Below are 22,952 nucleotides of genomic sequence, written 5' to 3'. Positions count from 1 at the left end.
CTCCATTAACCCCCTTGAATGGAGATGTGCCAGAAAGAGTGTGGATAGGAAAAGATGGTTCTTATAAATACTTAAGAGTGTTTGAATGTAAGGCATTTATGCACATTCCAAAAGAAGATAAATCAAAGATCGATGATAAATCCAAACAACACATTTTCTTAGGATATGCAAATGAGAAATTTGGTTATATGTTATGGGATCCTATTGAGAAAAATTTGTTAGAAGCCGAGATGTGGTCTTTCTTGAAGACCAAACCATTGAAAACATTGATAAAGTTGAGCAGCCACAACCTCTCAATCTTGTACAAATGAACTATTAGAATTGGATCAAATTCTTCCTCAAGTTGTACATGGTAATGTAAGAGAAAAAAATGAAAATCAAGAAAATGATTGTGATGATAACCACACACAGCATGTGAGCATGGGGAGCAACCCCTCAAGAGCTCCCAAATATGCCACTAATAAGTATGTCCACTAGAAATGCAACCATTAAGAAGGTTTCCACCTGAACAATTTGTTATGCTTACCGATGGAGAACTAGAAAATGAAGATGTGTTGTCTAATGAGCAAAAAGGTGAGTGATAGAAAGCCTTGCAAGAAGAGATGAATTCTTTGCATAACAACCATACATATGATTTGGTGATGTTGCTTAAAGACAAAAAAGCATTCAAGAACAAGTGGGTGTTTAAATTGAAAACTAAATACAAGAATTCACAATCAAGATACAAGACAAAGCTAATTGTGAAAGGTTTTGGGCAAAAGGGTGTTAAGTTTGAAGAGAATTTTTCTCTCGTTGTGAAAATGTTATCAATACGTGTTGTATTGGGGTTAGTTACAAGTTTGGACTTGAAAGTTAAGCAATTAGATGTGAAAATGATATTTCTCCATAGTGATTTAGAGGAAGATATTTATATAAAACAATCGAAAAGATTTAAAGTAAAAGGGAAAAGGCACATCGTATGCAAATTCAAAAAAAAAAAAATTGTATAGGTTGAAACAAGTTCCAAGGCAATATTACAAAAAATTTGATTCATTTATGATGGATCATCAATACACAAGAACGATTTCACACCATTGTCTGTTTGTTAAGAAATTTTCAAATGCCGATCTTATTATCCTTTTGCTTTATGTTGATGATATGTTACTTGTTGGTCATGATGCTAACAAAATTGACAAGTTAAAGAAATGATTATACTAGTCTTTTGCTATGAAAGACGTAGGACTAGCAAAGCATATTTTAGGCATGGATATCTCTCATAATAGAAAAGCCAAAAAGTTGTGGTTGTTACAAGAAAAATATATTGAAAGGTTCAACATGAATAAGGCAAAACTAGTTTGGTCTCCTCTTGCAAGTCATTTTAAATTAAGTTCAAAACAAAGTCCTACAAATGAGAAGGAAAAAAATGAAAAAAAAATCCTTATATCTCAATAGTTGGTAGCTTAATATATGTTATGGTTTGTATATATCGAACATTGCACATGTTATTAGTGTTGTTAGTAGGTTCCTGGTCAATCCTGACAAATAGCATTGGGCAACAATAAAATAGATTTTTCAAGTATCTTCGAGTTTCTTCCGAAGTGTGTTTGAGTTTTGAAGATGGTAAACCTATGTTAGAAGGCTTTACATATATAGACAGTAAATCCACATCAAGTTATCTACTTACCTTTGTAGGGGGAGGAATTTCATAGCAATTTAGATTGCAAAAATATGTTGCATTATCTACCACATAAGCTTAATACATTGCAGTGATTAAAACTTGGAATGAAATGTTGTGGATAAAGAAGTTTTTTACAAGAACTTGGTTTGAAACAAGATATGTTTTTCATTGTGATAGTCAAAGTGCCTTCCACCTAAACAAGAATTTTAGGTTTCATTTTAAGTCCAGGCACATTCATGTGAGATATCATTGGATTAGATATATGTTGGAATAAAAGTTATTGCAACTAGAAAAGATCCATACTAACAAGAATGTTTCAGATATAATGACCTAACAAGGGAAAATCACGAGCTTTGTAGAAACATTGTAGGTTTGAAAGTTGCACACTCCTCATGAGTCAGGAGGGGGAAATTTGTTGGGTTTCTCTCCTCATGTGGAAGTAGGGCCCACTTATATGTTGTTATTTCTCTTGAAGTTGTTATTCTTAGTTGGAACTAGAGAAATTATAATTCCCATTATATTTATTGATAGTGGAAGATTTTTGGGTTAGTGCCTCATGGTTTTTCCTATTCACATTTTAGAGGTTTTTTTATGTTAAAAATTCAGGTGTGATGTTTCTCTTGTGGTGTTTATTTATCTCATCATTGGACATTGTTTATTATTTCTCCTTTATCATTTATATTATTGATTAGATAACTAAGGAGTGGGGAGAATGGTGTGTATGAGGTCCATGAACTTATCACAAAGAGACGCTGAATGATCATCTCAACTATTAGGTCATCATTTATATAATACAATATATAATTTAATACAAAATAACACAATTGTGGGTCAAGACCACATGAACCCAAGACCTAACACAATTGTCATTCATGTTCACGATTTATTGAGAAAGATGCCAGGAGAAATATGAATACTTGAGTTGTTGCTTACCCACTATAAAAGGAGTAAAAGATTAAAGATATGCTTCTCTTTGTATTGGTCAGGTACACTACACATTCAAAGCTTTTTGCAAGTGGTGGTTCTTAAATACATTAGAGTATTATTGTTGAGCGGTGAACCCTTGTATGCATAATGGCACTTTCTTAATTATAAAAAAATATGCATTTCTTGTGTATTTATATTTTGCTTATAATCATTTGACATTCATGTTTATTATTAGTAATGGTTTCAAAGGAAATGTTTAATAATATTAATGGAATTGTGGGATTCATATAAGTTTCCGTAATTTGTTCATACATTTCCAAAGCATTTATCTTCAAATTGCCTCTGTCATATTCTTTAGAATCTTTACAATAGCAATGCTTAATTTGAACCTTGATATGGATGTATTATATTGGACCCTACACCTTTACTTTAGACTTAAGAATCCAGGGATAGAAAAAGGCAGAGATAAAATTCAATCCCATGAAAGTGGCTAAATGTATTACTTAGTTGGGAGCCCCGTATTAGTTTTAAAGCCACACACTCAAATTTGATAAATAAAATGTTCAATTCGAAAGCTTACATGTTTGGCTCAATTAATTTTTCAAGATTTTAAGTGGAATTCAAATTTAAGGTATCAAATATTTACTTGAACTAGAAAATAGAGTTTAAATTGAACTCAAATTCGAAATATTTTAGTCAATAAATGCCAAAGTTCCTTGAAAGTTTGGAAGGAGTACAAATACAAATATGTAGAGCACAAAATCTTATATTTTTTATTATTTTATATGTATTTGCACTGTACATATTTGTATTCGTACTCTTACCAAACTGAGCCTTAGCTAATTTAATTGCACCTTATATCCACCAATTGAGCCAATTGGCAAGTTCGAGCCACACACTAGACAAATGTCAACATGATATGGTTATCTCATTGTTTATGACACGCTGAGTTCAAAGGTGATGTAAAAACAATCTTTTCTTTCTATAAACAAAACATAAGACTAGCAATTTCCTAAATCAGTTCTTTAGGGATATTCGATTGAAACTTACCGTTTTGCTTTAGGAGTCTAGTTGGGATTCCTGTACTGGTTTTAAATCCATCAAAATATTCATATTTAATTAACAACATCAGTACATAAGAGATATAATTTAACAATAAATAGAACAGAACCACAATAAAATTCATATATCTGACCCCATAGAGGTAGAACAAGGTTGTGTTTATATTAGTAGTCTAAACCACGTAGCTTATTTTTTCCTAGTTTTAAACTTGAATTGAAAGGATTCAAAATCATAGTTTTAGACTTTGTGAAATTTGGCGAAGTGCAAAAATCTATTCTTGGTATGAAAAGCTGGAGGACAAATCGTCAAATCTGTTGCCTATGGCGGTGGTAAATTGTTCATTTATTTACATTGTTGGTGGTATCATCAGTTACATCATCCAAGTTTCTCCATGGTTTTCAAAATCAGACCTGACTGGACGGTCGGACCAAGAAAATCGGAAATGGATCAAGTGACCGGTTCCGTTTTACCCCAAAACTATAATTTCGCCAAAAATCGTTGATTTGGTCAGCAAACTGCTGACCCGAGCATTCGAACTGTTCAAACCATCTAATGGTTTGGTTGTGTTAAATTTTTTTATTTTCTTGTTAGAACAGGCTGTCCATTCGATTCGAACAGTCAGACTGTTTTACCTAAGAACTGGACCCCTGACCGGTTCGTTGTCCGATTCAATTTTAAAAACCTTGAGTTTCTCAAAACAGTCCCAGTCATATCACATCTTTGGCTGAATTCATATCAGGAGTAAATAAGAAAAAGCAAATGTATTTATGGAAATGCATTTAAACTCTCAAAATAAGGTTATACTTCTTCCATGTGGGGGTATTTGCTTCTTATTTGGAAATGTACTAAATGTTCTCTTAGGCTTAGTTTGGAAGGTGTGTAAATACAAATTTATAGAGTACAAAACCTTGTATTTTGTATTATTTTATATGTATTTGCATTGTACATATTTGTATTTGTACTCCTTCCAAACTGAGCCCTAATGTTTCTTTATTACTTTCATAATGAAATCTTAAGAAAGGAGAACTATTAGCTTAGGTAAGAATTTGGAGAACGTTGTTGGCAAGACTATCCTAATGAAGATATCTGTATTGCCATATTGGAATTTGAAAGACATTGAATCACTGATCTCTGGGCGCATGAATCATTCAGCATGCTTTATTCCGCTTTGTATAGTAGTAAGTTTGTAAATTAAACTGCATTTGGTTGCAATGTAAATGCAAATATATGTACACTGCATATTTATCCTCTTTTCGGTTCATGAATACAAATACAGTTTAGATTTAAAATCTTTTTTACAATCATGTTGTTTGTTTGAAATCAGTGCTAAGTGTGGGCCCCATCATTAAATGCTCCAACTACCTTATGCTCCAATGCCTTAATTTTAGTTAAAAAGTTGATTATCAAAAGAATACGAAATTGTATTCAAAAAATAGGTACAGTAATACTCTCTTCTTAGACTACAAAAATATTAGAAAATACATTTTTGATATGATAATCATTAATTTTTACATGTTAAATAAATGCTTACAAATGCGAACCACAGTACATAAATACCTCGGTTCAGTGTTTGTATTACAAACAAACGGAGCCTTAAGCTCAACTTGGAAAGAGTATAAATACAAATACATACAAACAAAAAAGAAAAATACATACTAACAGAGACGAGAAAATAATAACAAAGAGCAGAAAACAAGCGTGAAAATTTGAGAGAAAGATTTCTTTCTTTCTTGTGCATTCCATCTTAGATATACAACCATATATATAGAGAGAAGTTAGTTATAACCAACTCTCCAGTTCAACAAATGTAACTAATTCTTCAAAATTACAATTTACATTACCCCCCCTCAAGATGAATATGGATATTGAGCATGTTCATCTTGCCTATTAAGTACTGAAAATGCAAAGGTTGCAAAGCCTTGGTGAACGCATCTGCCACCTGATCAGAAGAAGGTAAATACAGTAAATGCAGGAAACCACTTTGAACTTGATCCCAGACAAAATGACAATCCACCTCAATGTGTTTACTCCGCTCGTGAAACACAGGATTATGAGAAAGATAGATCGCAGAATGATTATCACAATGTAACGAGATCGGCAATGAAACTGTAATGCAAAAATCAGTGAGCAAAGAAGAAAGCCACATCAATTCACAAGTAGTGGCTGCAATAGCGCGATACTCCGCCTCAGTTGAACTTCGTGCCACCAAATTCTACTTCTTAGACTTCCATGTAATCAAAGAATCACCCAAGAAAATACATAAGCCAGAAACGGATCTCCTTGTATCTGGGCAACCAGCCCAGTCACTATCAGAGAAAGCCCTCAACTGTGTAGAAGAACCTGCAGAGAAAAAAAGACCAGCTCCAGGGGAAGATTTCAAGTAATCTCAACACACGATGTATAGCTTGTAAGTGAATATCAGTAGGTTTATTCATGTATTGAGATAAAATCTGCACAGCATAAGAGATGTCGGGACGAGTGAAAGTGACATAAATCAACTTCCCAACTAACTGTCTGTAATATGAAGCATCAGCAAGAAGAGTACCACTATCATTGGCCAACTTATGATTAGGATCAATGGGAGTAGAGACAGGTTTGCAGCCTAATTTCCCATAGTCATTCAACAGGTCCAACACATATTTTCTTTGGCAGACTACAATCCCCTTGTCAGATCTTGCAATTTAAAGACCTAAGAAGTATTTCAATGAACCCAAATCTTGCAATTGCAAGGTCTCTAGCTCTAATACCAGAACAGAGATGAGAAAACAATAACAGAGAGCAGAAAACAAGCGTGAAAATTTGAGAGAAATATTTCTTTCTTTCTTGTGCATTCCATCTTAGATATATAGCCATATATAGAGAGAGAAGTTAGTTATAACCAACTCTCCAGCTCAGCAGATGTAACTAATTCTTCAAAATTACAATTTGTATTACATACAAAACACAAGATTTTGCACTTTACAAATTTGCATTTATACTATTTTCAAAATTGAGCCTTAAGGTTTGAGGAAGAAAGATAGGGTCAAAAAGAGAAGAAAGAGAAAATAAAAGACGAGAACTAGAAGCTTTCTATTTAAAAGATAAAATAAATAATTAAACAAATATTTTTCTCTATTAATGCATGTTTTATTAACAAAATCACATTACCTGTAACCATGGTCACAAAGCAATTCAATTCAGTGGACTCCAGTGGAAAAAGAATATCAATTGTTTTACATTTGAAATAGTGACATATTTGCATTTCACTATCAATTGTTTGATATTTGGAACTGTGATAATGTTTTATCTCCATTAACTATCACACGTGGGAATACCACAACCAATGTAAGAGCAAGTGGTGTTGGTTATTAGATCTAAGCAAAGTCTATGGTGTAAGCTAGACCACATCATATTCGGACTCGTCAATGCACCCTAGATTTAACTAACGGTGGCTATAATACAAACAATTCCCTGTCAGCATTTGGTAACTACTAACTACCATTGTACTGTCGCAATGGGGAGTTTGGATCCACTCCTCACACCAACCTTAGAGCATCTCCTAGCTGCATATTCGGAATGTCTCTCGTACTTGTGCTTATTATTTATTAGGCATGACCCCATATTAAGTACGTGATCATTAATCTGAATTATTTCAGTTTTTTTAATTATTTATATTAGACATTTAAGTTAAGCTTTTTATTTGATTTAAGAAATTTACCGTGTTTTATTTAAAGAATGACCCCATACTAAGGGGAAACTACTGTATCATTTAATTTGAAATTGACTATTTAACAATAAAAATTAAATTAGAAAAATTAACATGGGTCTTACATCTTTGTAATTGATAATCTATTTTGACCTAATTTGTTTGGAAATCACTATTAATTTATGTTGTTTTTAATGACTTAAGAGATTAAATGAGATCATATTTGTAAGTTGTAACCTAGTAACCCACTTTAATTGGCATTTAATATTTATTTGATAAATTTATTTTTAAAAGCTAAATTAGGTTACACTTCCCAAAAAAGTTAAATCTAATTTGCAATTAATAAACTATTTCATCTAAAAGAATGAAGCTCACACCATTTGTATTAATTGTTTAGTCATTTTTATGAATTTCATTTATTTTTTATTTTTATCCATTTAATATTTTGAATATTTTTAAGTTAAATTATTTGTTTAATCGTTACTTTTGAAATGATTGTGTTTGAATGAAATTCAGTTACTATCATAACATTTGAAGTGGCCACTTTTAGGGATTAGGATTCTACATGTGTGAATTTTAAGAGTTATCACTTTTTTGTGAGTGGATAAACTTTTTTTATTTTTATTTTTTTTGAAGAATGGATAGACTTTTTTAAGAGTGAGAGTTTAACTTCTTCTAAGATTCTATCTATTGAAATTTTACAATTCCACGTGTCTAAAGTGTGGGGGTTGTTGCTTGAAGACCTTCCTTTAATATATGTGTATAACAGGGTGAGTTGTGGTTGTGAGGTCAATGTGAGGAGCACATCCCAATACTTGGTCCTCATAGTACCTAGCCATGCATTGGGAGAATCTCCCCATGAAAAATAGAACATACAAGTCTAGAAATGTTCTCAATACATGGTTTCAAAAGTCTGTGACAATGGTGTAGGGACAGTTTTGTGTGGACCAAATCTGATGGGACCTGCTCATAACAAACTGTCCCAACAAACCAACAATATCCCAATATGATATGTATCTACACATCTCACTGAGATTGGAGTGCAGACATAGATGACGTTGGGACGTATTGGAACAACTTTGGTGAGCACCGGATTAGATACCCTTCAAAAAAAAACAAAAAATATTAAAACCTGTCATTAAGCCCTGTTTTGTAAATTTCTAACTCAAAAATGCTCCAACAAATTAAAACTTTGGATGGTTGAAAATCACATTCCTTATCACCAAAGCAGCCGCAAAACACCAAAACCCCAAGCTCAAGCAGGCCTGACTGTTCTTACGCAAACGACCTTTTTTTGCAAGGACTCTTTGCAGCATTGCTTCAATTTTAAACACTGGTAAGTTTAAAGTTCTTATTATCTCACCTTGGATTCAAAAGAATATAAATTTGCTCAAAAGTTTCGATCTAGAATTTCTGCACAATTCCTCACAAAGATTGAAATAGGATCGTGTAAGATAAAGATTGTACTCTCTCTTTCAAAGGTGACCGATGAATCAACTGTTAGAGAACCAAGCATATATTTGATTTGAAGGAAAAGGTAACGAAAGGAAGGGAAAGGTAGGGAAACCTATACAAGGTTTGTAAAGGTTTCCCTACTTTTTACTTCAAATTTCAAAATCAAACACAACACAAAAAATCATAAATAACAATAAGAGCGAGGTTCATAAGAGGGAGCGAATAGTTGAAATTCAGGGAAGGGATAAGGAGGTGGCATTTGCTACCACTTTTCAGACCTCTAAAGTCTGAAAATGTTGTTTGTCATATGCCACTTATGTTTGGGTTTGGGTCTGATTAGAAGATCTGAAACCCAATTTCAGATCTAAATAGAAAAGAGTCGGACCAGGTGCTTAATGCGCTAAGGGGTATTTCAGACCTAGGCAAAAGACAAAATTACCCTCATACATTTTTGAAATGACCCGTAATGCCCTTCATATAAGCCAAAAAATCAGGTCATTTGACTCCTCTGGTTCGAGAAAGGAGCACCACTACTGTGGGTTCTGTAGGTATGTTCTTCGACTCAGTTAGAACGAAAAATCAGGTCACATTTTCTTCCATTTTTCTAGGGTTTCGATTTGCTCCTTATTTGTTTTTTTTTCTCCTTTTTCTCTGTGCTTTCATGTAGTGATGGTGCGCAATTTGGAAGCTCTTAGCTGGAAGGTTACCTAGATGATGGTTGCTTAGCGAGCTGGTTCAAACTACAAGAAAGCGGATCAGAGAATTCGGGGTGGCTAACCCGGCGAAGTCGCTCTGATGCTTAAGTTAGTATTGTATTTCTGGTAGCGAGCTGAAAGCTTTAATGCAAGTAAGCTAGTAAGCAAGTAATCGCTCGTACCTTGTGTTATGGGGGTTAATGCCCTTATATAGTTGAGTTGTCGTGAGCCCTAAGGAACCTCTCCGGGATCTTCGGATTGAACAGTAGGAGTCCATTCCGTTTCAGAAGGTGGCCAACGTACTAGCTGATAAGGCTTATCGTGTCCATTCGATTCGGGCGGAACGAGGATAAGGCCTATGGTTACACAGTATGATCCCGAAAGGCCTGAGGACATCTAACGAGCTTCTAGAATCTGTCACGTGTCACCTCGGCGCATGCAATCACTGAAGTGCCCTGGCTTCGGTACTATCCGAAATGACTAAGGCACCTGAGGTGCCCTAGTTCATTAAGGTTGTAGGAACTATTGAATCATCATCTGGCTGGCAGGTCGCATCCACATATCCTCTGTTTATCAGGTCGGCCGAACAACCCCTCATCAATTGCCCCCCACTCCCCGTGCACAAGGGTCCCGACCCGGCGCGGGGAGTTCATGACAAGCCCAGGTGGACATGGCCCGAGTTCTCTTGGTCCAAAGGCTGGTTCTCCGGTTGGACCATATTGACTCGCTTGGCTCGATCAAGAAAACCCAAATCGCGTACTGGGGACGCGCGGGCGTCACGCGATTTATAGGCTTTGCAGATGCCAAAATGCGCGCTCAATCGATCTCAACCTCGCTAAGTGACCAGCATCTAGGTAACCTTCCAGCTAGAAGCTTCCAGATTGCACACCATCAATTGGTGCCATCTGTGGGAAAACGATCAAAAATCCAACCTTCATACCTTACCATTTTACTCATTCAATGGCTTCTACAAGCAGCACCGTGAAGAGCATTGAGATGACCGTGTCCGGGGAACAGGAGTAGACTACGACTAGCCAGGAGTTCCCCATGGTCTGCATCGGCCAGTTCACCATCTTCCTCACTGTCTTAGGGATCCCCACTATATCGACACAGTAGACTCAGTACCGAACACAGCTGTTGAACACTCCACTGCCCTAGGTAAGCACTACCTTCTCCATACTGGAGCCCTATGTGGTCCCCCCTGGGGTCGGGCACCAGCAGTTCAATGAGCTAGTCCAGAGTGTTCGAACCATGTAGTTACAGATGCAACAAATGCACTAGTTCCAACAATTCCGGTAGTACTATTTTTACCAACAGTACCAATAACAATTTCCACCACTGCAGCCGAACCAACATCAGAATCAACACCGGGCCCATAATTAGCAGCAGCAGTAGCAAGGTGTGCGTCGATCTCCTCCTTGGAGTTGAAGGGATGAGAGATCCATCGTATGGATGCCCAAATCTTGCAGAATAAAGGGGCGAATTTCAAGAATTTTTCTCTCCCTTTCAACTGGGAATCGCATTCCCTATTTAGAAAATCATATTTTCAAAGATCAATCTTGAACCATAAACTGAACCAGATCAGAACCAAAAGGAGTAGGAGAGGATTATACCAAATACGGAGAAATAATATCTCCCAACGAAGGTGTTCACGCCCAAGGAAGGATCCAAAGACTGCTCCCACTGAAGATGGCGCAGTGTAGGATGGAGCAGTATCAGCAGTGTTCTTCTCCAAGAAATCTGGTCCAGTTCAAAGATTCAATTAATCCTACACTGTATGTGCCTAGGGTCTCACCCTGATAGCTGAGACAGGCCACCCCAACCGACTTGGTGGCACAACAGTGTCAGCCTTATCAGGATAGGTCTCCCCAGACCGACCCACTGGCTGTGAATATTCAAAACCAACACAAGTCTCATTAAGTGTCCAGTTTAAGGGTATTACACAGAAACATACCAAGGGAACATGAATCAAATATGCACGTTTATTCATTTACAATAAACTCATAAAGTACATCATTCTGATTGAAGCCAAGGGCATACAAAACTGTCCAACAGGAGTGTGGGACCCATAGGTCCGAGTCTCTCCCCAAGATTGGACCCCACCTCGAGGTAGAGTTGACGGTCAACGTACACCCCCACCTTCTCAGAGAGGAAACCCGAAAGATAGGCCCAAAGTTAGTCATCACACGAGGACCGATCAGCAATAACACTTGCGGCCTGAGAATTGCGAGCAACAAGTTAGCGACCACCAGCTCGGGGCAAGAGGTGCGAACTCACAATGAAACCCCTCTGCCCCCCGTAATAGCCAACATCAAGTTCGCGACTAAGAAGATGCCAGAAATAGGAACCAACTCCCGCCTCGTGACAATGTTCAGGAGCGGGAATGAACTAGATTCAAAGTACCAGATAACACCGAGGTCAATAGAACCAACGCGGAAGCAGCTAAGAAGCAACGACGTCGCAAGACACGCCGATCATCAGCCAGGAACAGCCCACTGCCAAGAAGTAGTCAGCCACTAAAACCGAGCAGCGCGAGGGAGGAAGTGAGCTCGGTAGCTGCACAGCCGGCTCCAGCATTGCTGAGCCAGACCTCCCCTATCACCCGAGATACTAGTGGCCTCGAGGCCAAAAGATTTCAAGATGCCTACACTAGATATGTATGATGGAAAGTTTGACCCTAATGACCATGTCGATGCATTTCAATCTCAAATGCACCTTGCTGGAGCAGATGAGGCGTGCATGTGCGTGGCCTTTTCCACCACCTTTAGAGGATTAGCCAGGCAATGGTACAGGAACATCGCTCCGGTCTCAATCAAGACTTGGACTCATTTCGCTGGCATGTTCACTACCCATTTTGTCACTAGTAAGAAGTGCCCAAAATCACAAGAGAGCCTTCTGAACGTGGTCTAGAGGGGGAATGAATCAATCTGAAGCTACATCAAGCGATTCAATGAGGAGTGTTTACAGATACCAGATCTCGATCCAGCCGTGCGCCTCACTACAACGCAAAAAGGAGTTAGGCACACTGAGTTCGCATGGTACCTCGAAGTACACCGTTCGAAGACAAGAAGTTCCTCGACTATGCCGAGAGGTTCATGAGCATAGAAGAAGCTCTCAGCTCAAAGACAGAGAACTAGAAGGGTGAGAAGAGGAAGAGAAAAGACAAAGGAGCCAGTAGTAGCAAGTACTGGTGGAAGAAGAGCAAGTCACCGAGGATAAGCAAGTCTCCTTGTCAGAGAAGTAAGTCACCATCTTGGGGTTCTAGGTCAGGTCAGCGATCTAGGACCCCTCCTGTTGAAAAAACATCCTATACCCCCCCCCCCTAAATGCAAAGTGAGGTAAGATTCTGATGGTGATCAAGGATTCTTCTTATGTCAAGTGGCCACCTAGGCTGCAGGGAGATCCGACGACCAGGAACCCAAAGGTCTATTGTCACTTTCTATGTCGGAACCTCTATGACGAGATTGAAGAGTTGATCTGCCGCAGGTATTTGAAGAAGTACATTCAGCATGAGAGCAAAGATTCGTTCGACCGACAAGTTGACCAGAGAAGAGAAGCTCTAGAGACGAGCAGAAAGAACGACCAGCCACCTCGGTAACCACAGCCACCTGAGGACAGGCCGGTCTGTGGGGTGATTAACATGATCACTGGTGTGTCCATTGTTGGGGTGTGCACTACAGCAGCAGGAAAGACCTCAGTCCGGGAATTGGAGCATGAAGAAGAAAACCCACCAAAATGACCTCGGGTAGAAGAGCCCATCTACTTCACTAAGGACGATGCGCGTGGGATACATTATCCGCATGATGATACCCTCGTCGTCAAGCTTGTGATTAACAACTTCGAGGTGAAGCGGGTCCTTGTAGACTCAAGGAATTCGACGGACATTTTGTTCCTAGAAGCCTACGACAAGTTGCAGTTAAAGCGAAGTGACATGAAATCTGTAGAGATTCACCCTTGGTAGGATTCAATGGCAAAGTAGTTAGGCCCCTCAGCCAAGTGATAGTACCAGTCGTAGCAGGAACATGGCCTAACGCAGTGCGCTTCAAGCAGACATTCCTAGTGGTTACAATTCCATCCCTCTACAACACAATTCTAGGTTGGCCCATTCTGCATGCCTTGCGAGTAGTAGTATCCACCTATTTATCTGTCAATGAAATTCCCGACGAACTGCGGTGTGGGGGTAGTATGAGGTGACTAGCTAGAATCATGCAAGTGCTATGTGGCAATGTTGAAAGGCAAGGCGAAGTTGCCAGAGGATATCAAACTAGAGCCTCCACCCGAGCACACTGAGGAGCAAGCTGCCCCTATGGAGGAAACAGTCCACGTACCGGTCTCCAAAGCCGAGCCGACGAAGACCCTCCAGATCGTGCACCATCATGTAGTATTCCAACCGGTGAAAACAATGAAACAACGGCAAGGTGAGAATTTGGGGAAAGAATGGTAGGATCCATCTAATGGACGCCAATAAGGTTGCGGAATGGGTGGGCAAATTTCAAAATTTTCCTACCTTCTTCCAACTGGGAATCATATTCCCTAAATTTAGAATACTATATTTAAGGATCCTACTTGAACCATAATCGAACCAGATCTGAACCAAAAAGCAAAAGGGAGGAATATACCTGATCCGGAGAAGCAGTATCTCCCAAAGTTGGTGTTCACACCCAAAGAAGAAACCAAGATCCGCTCTTGCTGAAGATGACACAGCTGTGGGTGGAACAGAACCAATAGAGTGCGTTCTACACACTGGATCCATCGCAAGAATCCTCTGGAAACTCTGAACACCGAATCTTTTTCAGTATTTTCTGCAAGACTGATGTCAAGAACTGGTTTTTTGACTTCTTTCTTCTACAAATATCGAATCTTGTAAGAAGCAATGGCGGCGGCTGGAGGAGAACTCCAAGGACGAAGACAGCTGAATTGCTTCTCTTCTCTCTAGAGTATGAATGAGATCTAATCTCTATTCGCAGGAAGCTTTCTTGTTTTCTCTGAAACCCTTTGGTTCGAAATCTGATGATTTTCTCTCTTAAGGTTTTTCCTCCTTTCTTCTTGATTAAGAAACCTCCTAATTAGGATTTATCCCAATCCAAATCAGTATTTGGATAGGGGATTATCTTAATCCTATCTGCAGATTAAGTTAGCTTACTCCTGTTCTTATCAGGAGGTTACCAGATTCAAATCTGATTTGAATTTGGTCTCCCAGAGTGGATAAGGTTAAAAGGCCCTATCCCTTTGCTAACATAATCTCAGATCTGCCCCATAGATGGTGATCACATCAGCCCAACTCGAAATGGGCTTTTGGCCTATTAAGTGTTCAATGCTTAATTTGTTTCCAATCTGGTGCCCAGTTGGGCTTCTTTGTATGGTGTGGGACCCAAACATTGATTTACACACCAGCCACATGGGTTCGGCCTAGCCTTTATTACAAGGCCCAACCGAATTCACCGAAAAGCTCAATGAACCCCTGAGCCCATCACATGGACCCTATGGGCCCAACACTTACATTAAGTGGTCCCTGGGCCAAGCCATCTTATAAAAACCCAGGGACTGTGGGCAGGTGCAGTGTTCTGCAGTCGAAGAACACTACTGATTCTGCTCCATCCTGCACTGCGCCATCTTCAGTGGGAGCAGTTTTTGGATCATTCCTTGGGTGTGAACACCTCTATTGGGAGATACTACTTCTCCGTATCAGGTATAATTCTCTCCTACTCCTTTTGGTTCAAATCTGATTCAGTTTAAGGTTCAAGAATGATCATTAAAAATATGATTTTCTAAATAGGGAATGCAATTTCCAGTTGAAGGGAGAGAAAAATTTTTGAAATTCGCCCCTTATTCCGCAATCTTTGGGCGTCCATGGGATGGATCTCTCATCCCTTCATCCCGATCATTACCCTTTGTCTGACAAAGGGACTGATCCTGTCATTATGATCACCCACTCAGATGAATTCTCAGACTGTCCCAACATACCCAGGTTTTGATCCTCATCTAAGGATCTCATTGATTGGCATATCAAAGACAGCTCGATCCGACACATAGTGAAGTGTCATAATCGAGTCTAGGGGTCAGGTGTAACTTTCTAGTTTTGCCCATCTATCTCCAAAGTCCAGGGCAATACTGGAAATCTGATCCGGTTCAAGGATTCGAGTAATCTCATACTGCATGTGCCTTGGGTCTCACCCTGGTGGCCGAGACAGGCCATCACAACACTTGGTGGCACATCAGTATCAGCCTTGGCAGGATAAATCTCTCCAGACTTATCCAATGGCTGTGAACATTTAAAACTAACACGAGTCTCTATAAGTGTCCAGTTTTAGGGTCTTACACAGAATCATACCAAACAACATGAATCAAACATGCACTTTATTTATTTACACTAAATAACAAAAGTACATCAAATCGGATTGAAGCTAAGGGCATACAAAACTGTCTAACAGCTCCCACTTGCACTTAGGTCCAATCTGGTACAAGCCGGAATCCCATACTTGCCACGTGTTTCTCAAACACCTTCTGTGTCAGTGGCTTAGTCAATGGGTCTACCACATTATCCGCTGATGCTATCTTCTGAATTAGGACGTCCCCTCTACCAACGATCTCCTGTAGTACGTGGTACTTCCTCTCGATGTGCTTTGACCTCGAGTGGGCCCGAGGCTCTTTAGCCTAGGCGATCACTCCATTGTTGTCACACAACAACGGGATGGGTGATGTGCTGGACGGTATCACTCCCAATTCGTGTATGAATTTCTTCATCCACACGGCTTTCTTGGTAGCTTCACTTGTGGCAATGCACTGGGCCACGGTTGTGGAATCTGCAGTGGACCCTTGTTTGTTGCTTTTCCAGCAAACAGCACACGATCCTATCGTGAAAACATACCCAGATGTAGACTTTCTATCATCTGGATCCGACTAGAAATCGGCATCGGTATACCCTAAAACTTGTAGTGAACTACCATCGAATATCAGACAAAACTCTTTTTGTCTTCGAAGGTTTAGAGTATGTTCTTCACAGCAGTCCAATGCTCCTGCCCTAGGTTGGCTTAGAATCTGCTTACCACACTCACCGCCTAAGCAATGTCTGGGCGAGTGCACAGCATGGCATACATGATGCTCCCCACAGCTGAGGCATAGGGAACATCTCTCATGCTCTCAATCTCCTCAAAAGTCTTTGGAGACATCTTCTTGGAGAGAGTGACTCCATGCCTGAAAGGAACGTTTCCTTTCTTGGAGTTCTCCATGTTGTATCTTTTGACAATTTTGTCAATGTAAGCAGCTTAGGATAATCCAATTATCCACTTCGGTCTATCTCTATAGAGTCGAAGACCTAGTATATATGAAGCTTCTTCAAGATCTTTCATGGAGAACTACTGTGATAGCCATATCTTGACTGAAGTCAACATTCCTACATCATTCCCAATGAGTAGGATATCGTCCATGTACAACACCAAAAAGGTGATCTTATCTCCACTGGACTTCCTGAAAACATAGGGTTCATCCGGATTCTGCTCAAAGTCAAACGTTTTGACAGTTGAATCAAAGCGGATGTTCCAACTTCTAAAAGCCTACTTAAGTCCATATATGGATCTATTAAGTTTACATACCATGTGTTCCTGACCAGCAGCAATGAAGCCTTGCGGTTGCTGCATGTAGATATCTTCACTAAATCTCCATTCAGAAATGCAGTTTTGACATCCATTTGCCAAATCTCGTAGTCATGGTACGCCGCTACAGCTAGCAAGATCCTTATGGATTTGAGCATGGCCACGGGCAAAAAGGTTTCCTCATAATCGATGCCTTCTTTCTGAGTATACCCTTTCGCCACCAAACGAGCTTTGTAGGTCTCAATTCTACCATCGGGGCCCTTCTTCCTCTTGTAGATCCATTTGCAACCAATTGCTTTTACCCCGGAGGGCGGATCTACTAGAGTCCAGACTCCATTGGTCTCCATCGAGTCCATCTCAACTCTCATGGCCTCCACCCACTTCTGGGAATCTATGTCTAACATAGCTTCCGCATAAGTTACGGGATCTTCCTCACTAGTCAAGGCTTCCACCAGGTAACTATCCTAGTCATAACCATATCGGACTGGTGGTCTGGATACCCGGGTGGACCTTCTAGGTTGGTCACTACCTAGAACTTGTGGGACATCTCCCTCTACTCCTGAGCTCTCCTCATCAAGAACTATTTCCTAACGATGGGTGTCTAGGATGTATTCGATTTCTAAGAATTGGGCGTTTCAACTGTGGAACACTTTCTGCTCACTTGGGTCATAGAATAGATAACCCACCGAATCTTTTGGGTAGCCTATAAATAGGCAACGACTGGTTTTAGACTCCAACTTGTCCGCACTTGTTCTTTTAACGTGTGCAGGACAACCCCAAATGTTCAAGTGTCTTACACTTGGCTTCCTTCCGGTCCAAAGTTCATATGGAGTTTTTGGAACAGATTTGGTTGGAACCTGATTCAGCACGTAGATAGCAGTCTCTAATGCGTATGCCCAAAAGGATGTGGGTAATTCTAAGCGTACGAGAAGTGGCCGGACCATGTCCAACAAGGTCCTATTCCTCCTCTCTGAAACACCGTTGAGTTGAGGTGTAGCAGGATGAGCTAGTTGTGACACTATTCCATTGTCCTTCAAGTAGTCCCTGAATTCGTCAGAGAGATACTCGCCACCTTGATCGGATCGAAGGGCCTTAACTTCTCTCCCTAACTGTTTCTCGACTTTCTATCTGAACTCTTTGAACTTTTCAAAGGATTCAGACTTGTGTCTCATTAGGTATACATAACCATATCGTAAAAAATCATCTGTAAAGGTGATGAAATACACGTGTTGATTCCGTGTCCTAACAGTTAGGGGACCACATACATCAGTATGTTTTAGGTCAAGTGTGCATGTAGATCTTTCAGGCTTACCGTCAAATGACCGCTTAGTCATCTTACCTTGAAGGAAAGGCTCACAAGTGGGAAGATTTTCTACGGTTAAAAAATCCAAAGGACCATCCTTTACCAGCCTTGTGATTCTATCAACACTGATATGGCCAAGTCGGTAATGCTAGAGGCACGTGGGATTTACTGTATCACGATTCCTTTTCTTGGGATATTCGACCGGCATAGTTTCGGTTAAGTTAGTTTCCAGAGAAGGATGTAGAACATAGAGACCGTTCTCCAATTCCCCGCATGCGATGAATTTGTTATTCCGTTTAACAGTAATCGTATTACTAAAATAAACAGTATATCCATCAGCACACAGTTTAGAAACATAAATTAAATTTCTTCTTAAGTACTGTACATAAAGACAATTTTTAAGTACAAGTACTCATTCTCTAAAAACTAATTCTACGGTTCCTATTGCCGCAGCTGCAACACTTGCAGTCGTTCCCAAGAGTAGTGTCACTTCGACTTCACTCAATCTTCTGCTAACTTTGAACCCCTACAGTGAGTTACATGCATGAGTTGAAGCCCCGGAGTCAACACACCAGGACACAGAAGTAACTAACATATTAGTTTCTATGACACAAGTTTTGACGTTACCTTTCTTAGATTCCAGGTAGGCAGGATAGTTCCTCTTCCAGTGGCCGGTTTGCTTGCAGAAGTGAAAGCATCAGATGCCTTGTTCTTCTTCTACTTCTTAGGCTTGGTAGTTTTCTTCTAGGGCTTCTTTTCCTTTCTCTTTTTCTTGCCCGATTTGTTAGATTCAGCAAGCATAACCACAGGCTCATCCTTCTTGAGTAGATCCTCGGCCCTCTGCAATATATTGCTGAGTTCCTGGACGCTGACATTCAGCTTATTCATATTGTAGATCATTGTGAACGCATTGAAGGAAGAGGGCAAAGAATTCAGGATGGCATCCACTTGCATGCCAAGATCTAGCCAGGATCCAAGAGCTTCTAGTTCGTTAATGTAGCCCATCATCCGAAGACAATGGTCATGAACTTTTTGCCCCTTGGACATCTGCGCGGTCATGATCAATTTCAGGACTTTCTGTCAAATAGAACGGTTCTGCTCTTCATACATTGTCTTTAGACTGTCCAATATGTCATTGGCTAGTTCGATCTGATCGAACTGCCTCTGTATTGAGTTGTCCAGTGAGGCAATGACAAAGCAACAGACTAGGGAGTTCTTATCCTCCCAATCTTGGTAGTCCCTCCTACGGGCCTCAGAAGCCCTATCACCTGGACGCTCCGGGGCAGTATTTTTCACCACCTTATCTAACTTTTCGGAAGTTAGGACCAGCATAAGATTTTTGTACCATTCGACATAGTTTGGGCTCTTAAGCTTGTTATCGTCTAGTAACTTTGCGAATTGACCGTTTGCCATTTTCTGATAAAACAGCAAAGACGTTAGTCCACAACCTTAGTTTGATTCATGTTACTTACATAGATATGGTTTTTAATCTATGTTCCATTCCCATTTGTACATTTCTGAGATTTCCCTCCTTTCTCAGTGACGGAGACGACGAAATGTCTCTGGAAATGTGGGAAATCACATGGGGTGCGTGAAGCCAACTGTTTCATCTGCATAACCCCACCACCTTTCTGTGACGGATCATATTCACTCATCAAATGAGTTTCCCTTTGGCCTCTGTCAGACAAGGTTCAGAGCCGTTTTCAGGTAAACCTTTCTGTCGAGTGAGTGCTTACCCATCATATTCAGGTTACGCCAAGGTACCGTGAGAGAGTTCCCATTTTCTGGTGAAGCCCCTCCCACATCGGTCTATGACGCCCCTATCATCTTATGATACACTCTGACAGATCCATCAGCAAATGGATAGCTCAATTTTATGGTGCATTTCCTCATTACTGAAGGACCCATCATTGTGCTAATAACAGAAGGCCTTTAGAGAGTCCATCATATGGATCTCCCTATCACATGCACTCATATTTGTTGGAGGGAACAAGATTACACCCTAGTTCTAATTTAGGTCAAACCAGAGTGGCTCCCACTGACTTTCATAAAGTCAGATTTCTGGTGGGCCTTAATCGGCTAGGGGTTCCGTACGCATCCCTTTTTAGGGTTGTGGAGCCCACCAAGCAAGGAGGGGTCATCCAATGACCTTAAGGGACACCATGGCAATGATGTGCGCAAGAGCCACTAAGGAGTCTTCATGGGCCAAGTGCTTGTGGCCCATGGTCGCAGCACATCAAACATCCAATCATCACATGTAAAGGAGGAATTGATCCAATCAATCAACTGCTGTAAAACCCATTTTAATAGCCCATTTAAAATCCTAACATTAACAATTAATGTCGACTAGGTATATGGGCTGAATCGCAGTTAGCAGTTCGGCCCATACAAATTTTCTCACAATAGTGGGCTATTGCAGTTTTAACCATTTAAAACTGGGCTTTACAGGTGGGTCGAATTAATCATTGTAATTGAACATCAGATTTGGAGCAGCAAGTGTGAGAAAGATGGACTGAAAAACAGTCCCCTTTGAACCCAAGATTCGGTTCAAATAGTTTTGGTCCAATCTAGTTCGAAAAGGTCCAAAACTGATTTTCAATTCAAGAATTAATTCATGAAAGATCTGAAATTAATAATCTTGATTTTAAACAATCACAAATCAACTATTGATTGTTCGCACCACCTGCAAAATAGAGGTTAATCACTAATGTTGCAGTTTCACAAACTGCAAATCGCAGGAAGTGATTTCTCCATCTGCAAATCTCCAGCGCCGCCATCTTCCTTCTTTAATCAAGAAAATAAATAACAGAAATCCTATTTCTATTAATTAATTACATTCTTGATCAAATCCTATACATTTAGTCTAGAAAATAAAAAAAAAATTATTTACAAACCAAATTGAATAAAATAAATGAAAAAGGGTGTGCAAACCATCTGCGCCAAATCTGCACCGCGATCTCCAGGTTCGAACAGTCCATTAAATCAAAATAAATAAAGAACAATTCTAAATAAATTTTGGATTTAACAAAAATTAATTTCAGATAAATCGCCCTTAACAAGAAATCATTTCTTGAAAAAAAAAGAAAGCAATCTGCGCAAATCTTGGCAGAACATCTTCTATCCATCTGCGCAGGGTCAGATTTGATTTTCTTTTGGTTCAAGATTCGAACCTGTGGCTCTGATACCACTGAAAGAATGGTAGGACCCATCTAATGGACGCCAATAAGGTTGCGGAATGGGTGGGCGTATTTCAAAAATTTTCCTACCTTCTTCCAACTGGGAATCATATTCCCTAAATTTAGAATACTATATTTAAGGATCCTACTTGAACCATAATCGAACCAGATCTGAACCAAAAAGCAAAAGGGAGGAATATACCTGATCTGGAGAAGCAGTATCTCCCAAAGTTGGTGTTCACGCCCAAAGAAGAAACCAAGATCCGCTCCTGCTGAAGATGACACAGCTGTGGGTGGAACGGAACCAGTAGAGTGTGTCCTACACACTAGATCCTTCGCAAGAATCCTCTGGAAACTCTAAACACCGAATCTTTTTCAGTCTTTTCTGCAAGACTGATGTCAAGAACTGGTTTTTTGACTTCTTTCTTCTACAAAGATTGAATCTTGTAAGAAGCAATGGCGGTGGCGGCTGGAGAACTCCAAGGACGAAGACAGCTAAATTGCTTCTCTTCTCTCTGGAGTATGAATGAGATCTAATCTCTATTCGCAGGAAGCTTTCTTGTTTTCTCTGAAACCCTTTGGTTCGAAATCTGATGATTTTCTCTCTTAGGGTTTTTCCTCATTTATTCTTGATTAAGAAACCTCCTAATTAGGAGTTATCCCAATCCAAATCAGTATTTGGATGGAGGATTATCTTAATCCTATATGCAGATTAAGTTAGCTTACTCCTATTCTTATCAGGAGGTTACCAGATTCAAATTTGATTTGAATTTGGTCTCCCATAATGGATAAGGTTAAAAGGCCCTATCCTTTTGCTAACATAATCTCAGATCTGCCCCATAGATGGGTTTTTGGCCTATTAAGTGTTCAGTGCTTAATTTGTTTCCAATATGCTGCCCAGTTGGGCTTCTTTGTATGGCGTGGGACCCAAACATTGATCTACACACCAGTCACATGGGTTCGGCCCAGCCTTTATTACAAGGCCCAACCGAATTCACTGAAAAGCTCAATGAACCCCTGAGCCCATCACATGGACCCTATGGGCCCAACACTTACATTAAGTGGTCCCTGGGCCAAGCCATCTTATAAAAACCCAGGGACTGTGGGCAAGTGCAAGATTAGCCCATCAGGTACTATCCTAAATGGTCTTACACTTAACCTCTCAGCCCTTAATGATCAAGCACTGCCCGACAAGAGAGGACTTCTCCCTCGGCTGCAAGGAACAGTGCCGCACTCTCCACTCACTTGGATCCCGGGAATTAAAACCATTTGCAAACATTTCGAAACCATACACACACACACACACACACACACACATATATATATATATATATATATATTAATTTTGCAAAACAAAATTCCAACGATTGAAATCTACTGCCGGTAGTTTGGTTTCCATC

At 39.8% G+C, this 22,952-nt stretch overlaps 1 pseudogene across 1 annotated transcript in view; it reads right to left on the bottom strand.

The window, feature by feature from the left end:
• Positions 1-5,157: 5,157 nt before the first annotated feature.
• Positions 5,158-22,952, bottom strand: part of LOC104588317 (arogenate dehydratase/prephenate dehydratase 1, chloroplastic-like) — a 34,358-nt pseudogene continuing 16,563 nt past the window's right edge. The window contains exon 9 of the transcript XR_016080334.1: positions 5,158-5,986. The product of XR_016080334.1 is annotated as an arogenate dehydratase/prephenate dehydratase 1, chloroplastic-like (transcript). The remainder of the gene's footprint in view (positions 5,987-22,952) is intronic.

Source organism: Nelumbo nucifera, chromosome 1, assembly GCF_055504915.1.
Source record: "Nelumbo nucifera cultivar China Antique chromosome 1, China Antique-T2T, whole genome shotgun sequence".
Taxonomy (NCBI): Eukaryota; Viridiplantae; Streptophyta; class Magnoliopsida; order Proteales; family Nelumbonaceae; genus Nelumbo; species Nelumbo nucifera.
The sequence above is the reverse complement of the archived record's forward strand: the minus strand, read 5'-3'. Positions and strand labels throughout refer to the sequence as shown.